Here is a 5,387-nt window from a genome sequence, read left to right as displayed (position 1 = left end):
GTTGGCTGGTGGTTTGAGAATGCCATCAACAAAACAAAGTTTGTTTTGGGCATTGAGGGCTCCGTGAAGAGCACGTTTCCATTTGGAAAAATTATCTCAAATGAGATGACATAAAACAAGTCTTAAGGCTGGAAAACTCGGAGGGATGAAGGAGATATAGTGAGGAAGAAGAGGAATCGTCAGAAGAGGAAGCTGTACAAAGGTATGGCAGGGTTGATATTTGGCTGATACCATGTTAAGAAACAGATTGTAGAAAATATTTTCTTTGTCTATTTATTGATTTCATACACATATATATAAACTTGAATAGGATAATGTATACATGGAAAGAAGAATAATTTGCTGTATAAAGATTCTGAAACGGCTAAGTAAGTGTGGGATTGCTAAAATTGTGAAATCTTGCTGGATGGGGGAATTTTGATTCGGTAATATTCACGGCCCAGATTTTCCAATGTGGTGGCAATAAGCAGTGATGATTGGTTGTAAAAGGGAAAACTAAATAAGAAAAAGCAGGCAATTATAATGTTCTCCAGGTCAATATTATTAATGCTACGAAACAAGTTGTGTTACAGCTAGCTCCTCTTTCAAATCTAGAGAAGAGTCAACATGCTCTCGCTTTCCTTTTTATTTCTTTATTGGAGCATATATCAATTTAATTGGCTTTAAAAAAAAGAACATTACACAAAAGCTAAATTGCAACGCCATGTGCCGACAGCATGACCTCATCGTCTAAAATGCACTTTAAGGCAGGTTTGGAATCAACATGAAAATTTTGAATTTGTGATAAAAATTTAAAATATTATATTATAATATTATTATTATTTTAAAATTTTAAAAAATTAAATTATTTATTATATTTTATATACAAATTTAAAAAAATTATAATAATAAAATAAAATAAAATGAAACGAAACAAAACTGATAAAAAAATTCATGTACCCTACCGGTTCTCGGCTTATCTGGGTAAATAAATTTGTGAGGCTCTGTAAGGGGCCCAGCCCTGGTAAAAAATAGAGCCTGGAAACCCTTAGGAGCCCAAACCTTCGGGCCAAGGCCTTGGATGTGCAGCCCCTTTCATTGAACTGTTTGATACACGAAAATACGTTAGGTTGTTCTCTCTTGATTTCATTTCAACTTCTCACGATTCCTCACCTCAAAATTGTCTTCCATCTAGGTATACCATATTATGTCTACATGTAGTGTGTGTCGTTGATATTATCCACTCAACTCTGATTCTACATTGTGGATTACCATTCAAATTTTATTATCTTGTCCATACTATTAGAATGAAAAATTCTACTTAATATCATTCTCACATCAAACACTATACATAAATTTTTAAATTTTTATCTTATCAAATATATATATATATAGTCTATAAATTATGAGTAAAAAAATTCAATTAATTTGCAAACGGAGCTCGATAGTAATATTGATCCATCTCCTATATTTTTCTTTCCATGCTCTTAAAATTGATGTTACTAACATCCTTTCCACACTTCCAGTTTCGACGAAAATCAACAGTGGGCTTCCCGGCCATTTTATTTTAAATGAATTGTTCTTTATTTGTCTTGTTGCCATTTGGACATCATGCATGTCATCGAACCAATTCATTCTAAATTCTTCTTTAATTGTTTGGCAGTATGCAATGCATTCAGGGATTTGCCTAAATTAAAGTACGAACCCAAAATTAATCAATTGCCGGCTTTGACCAGCTTCCGGACTTATTTATAGCACAACAGACGGGATGCATGTCCAGTACTAGTTATGCATCATGATGACGCTGAGAATATTATATATATATATATATATATATATATTTATATGACTCCAGTTACGGAGAAGCCACTATAGTGGTGCACACATTGCACTCACTACGTGATGGTTCTGTTTTATTTTTTTTATTTTTTCCTTCCTAACCAAAACGTGTGTTTTGATTCCATTTGAAAATCGATTTCTGATTTATCCCCATTCGAATTCATCCTGCGAATACCTTCATCCCTCGACAGCAATCGGCGTGCACTTCCTCTACCCAGAGCCTTCCTACAATGCCGAGTCTCTCGTTAGTGCCACCGAGGGGCACTGCTTCGTCAGCCCAGCAACGGCCGCCACAACCCGCAAGCTATATTTCAGAGTAAACGCAAATTGAATCCCGCGTAAACCCAACATCACGAACCTGCGTCGGGGTTCCTCTTCCCAAGGCCACCTCACAACAGCGTCTCTATGTTGAACGCCACCTCCCAACGCTCCTACATCCAAAACCTGCTGCAACTTCTAGCAAGTTGATTGAACGGACCAAACCAGTGAGAACTGCCCCAATAGCTACTCTGTTTCGCCAATGGTTTGCTGAGCTTCGTAGGTAAATATTTTTCATTTTCAAATCAATACTATTATGTTATTCATGTGTACATCAAGATGTGATGCTTTGTGTTTTCTGAGATGGGTAATGTGGCTTAAGGCATGGAGAAAAAAATTTCATCTTTGTGAGCATACGTGGAAGAAACCCATCTAGTTTCAGAGTGTTTATTCTCCTCTGATTTTATTATGGAAATGCTCTATTTGATGAGAAAAAAAAATCTCCGCTGCTTTTAGTATATATATCATTCTCTTTTTTAGGTAAAAGTTTTATGGCTGGGGCTTCATTTTTGATTGGTACAGCAAAATCTAAGAGTTTAAGTGTGTTGATACAGCAAAATATAAGAGGAAATGCGAATTGATACACCAAAATCTTTAGCAACATTGGGTGTAAAAATTCGTAAAAATTATTGTGAGAGTGGAGATCAGTTAGGCTTAGAAGTCTGAACTCCTTATTTATGTTTGGTAGCAGACATATTACCTCATGATCTTGGTAAAAGCCTATGTATGTTCAGCTTGGTTTGATTAAAAATATAAAAATTAAATGGTAAAAAATAATAACCCAACACGTTCAATATACATCATTTACTTACGTATTACCTCATGATCTAGGTAAAAGCCTACGTATGTTCAGCTTGGTTTGGTTAAAAATATAAAAAATAATTATTAAAAAAAATAATAACCCAACACGTTCAATATACATCATTTATTTATTAAATTAGATGGTTCAATTTTAATACTGCCCGTGAAGGATTTTCAAGCAGTGTGAACATTAACAACTTCAACCTTTTTTGATCCAACTCGATATGTTTTTAGGCATAACTGGTCATGTTAGACAGATAAGTTGCATAACAAAATGGGTATTGAATTCGATACGCAACTTTATCTTTGAGGTTGGGTAACCATATCTTTGCATGATAATGGTCTCTATCAAAGTCATGCACAATCCTTGGTCATCATTAAATGCCTTCTAATTAACTGGCCACTTCATCCTTGACAATGCAGGAAAGAAATGCGATCCTACGATAAAAAGCTTGGCTAAACTTCTATTAAACCACTGAGAGTTGCACAAAGAAATACAAGGACTTTGAGACTCTCCTTCTGCTCAATTTTAGAGCTCAAAATTTGAAGTTCTAAGAGAAACCGAGAAAATACAATCCTCATCTACTTCTTCAAACACAATCAATCAGTTGAGTTCATCAAATATGATCATTTCTTTACAAAGTGCTTATCTTTTCATATTATGCATTACGTATGAGACTTTAATCTTCCTTTTTCTTCTTTTGCCATCATGTTCTTCATCTATAAAGTCTCGGAAGACATTTGTAGTCTTAGTGCGATGGGGGAAGATGAAGATGGAATGCCACATAGTTGCTCGACGTCGACTTCGCATTCATTAATGACACCTTCAGATATTGTTTATGGCAATCCGATCGTCTACCAAGTGAGTATAGTTCTTGATGTCTTTTATTTTTTAACAAAAGTTTGATGAGGCAAGCTCATGAATAAGTGAAAATTGCATTATTGTAGCGTTATTTTGATGTAAATATGCCATACCCTCCGACAAGTAATCCGGTAGACAATCGCCCATTTGATGCTTCATTTCAAGTATGAAATCTTTGAATTTTTAAATTTCAGAAATTAACATGTGAATTTGTTTAGAGTCATTCCATTTTGCCTAACAACATACTGTTTGAATAGATGCCACATTATATGCCCTACTAGCTGAGTAATTTGGAGGACCTGAGACAAGAGGCGCCCTCATCGTCAACTGTGGCAGCTGCTGCAGAATTTGAACAAAATGTGGGCAGTACATCACCGATGATTGATGCACATTTTCATGATGCCGATGGTATTATATATCAACCTACCTTGATTATAGTTTGTGTAATATTGTTTTTATGCTAATCCATCCATATGTGAATAAATGTAGAAATGGGTTTCGATTTAAATGAAGATTTAGAGGGTACCACTATTGTCCAAGATGATGAGGGCAAAGTTGAGGTGCCAAGATCCGGGATGGAATTTGAAAGTGTGAAAGAGCTGACAACCTACTACAAGCAATATGCGAAGCAAGAGAGTTTTGGTGTACAGACATAGAGAACTAGACAAGATGATGATTGGAGACACGTGTATGTGACCATTGGTTGTGCCCGTGGTGGAAAGTACCAACCTAAGAATAGTAATATCTCAAAGCCACGGCCAACAACTAGAACAGATTGTAAAGCGAGAGTAAATGCAACGTTGAGCAAAAATGACAAATGGGTTTTCACAACTGTTGAAAATGTACACAACCACGTAACTATGAGCCCCAAGAAGACAAGACTCTTGCGATCTCACAAGTTTCTAGATGAATACAGTCAGAGGATCCTGGACCTGAATGATCGAGCAGTATAAGAATGAACAAAAATTATTATTCTCTTGTCGTTGATGCAGGGGGTTTTGAGAATCTAACCTTTCAAGAGAAAGATTGTCGGAATTTCATTGACAAGGCTAGACATTTGAGGTTGGGTTAAGGAGGTGGCGAAGCCCTTAATCAATATTTTCAAAGAATAATAGATCAAAATGATGGTTTCGTTTCTAACATGGACATGGATGATGAGGGAAGGTTACGAAATAATTTTGGGCTTACGCTCAGAGTTGAGCGTCCTATAAATATTTTGGAGATGTAACTTTCGATACAATATACCTAACAAATATGTGCGATATGCCTTTTACACCATTTGTTGGTGTTGATCATCATGGGCAGTCCATATTATTAGGGGCGGGATTGATTTCAAATGAGGACACATATACTTTTGTGTGGTTGTTTCAAATGTGGTTGGATTGCATGAATGGTCAGGCGCCCAAAGTCATCATAACCGACCAAGATCGAGCAATGAAGAGTACTATTGCTATTGTATTCCTCGAAACTCATCATAAATATTGTCTATGGCCTATCATGCACAAACTTCCATAGAAGTTGGGATCTGATGCTAAATTCAATGCGAGGTTGAAGACTGACATTGAGATTTCAGTATATGACTCACAGA

This window comes from Carya illinoinensis, chromosome 13 (genome assembly GCF_018687715.1).
Source record: "Carya illinoinensis cultivar Pawnee chromosome 13, C.illinoinensisPawnee_v1, whole genome shotgun sequence".
Classification (NCBI taxonomy): Eukaryota; Viridiplantae; Streptophyta; class Magnoliopsida; order Fagales; family Juglandaceae; genus Carya; species Carya illinoinensis.
Note: the sequence above shows the minus strand (reverse complement) of the source record.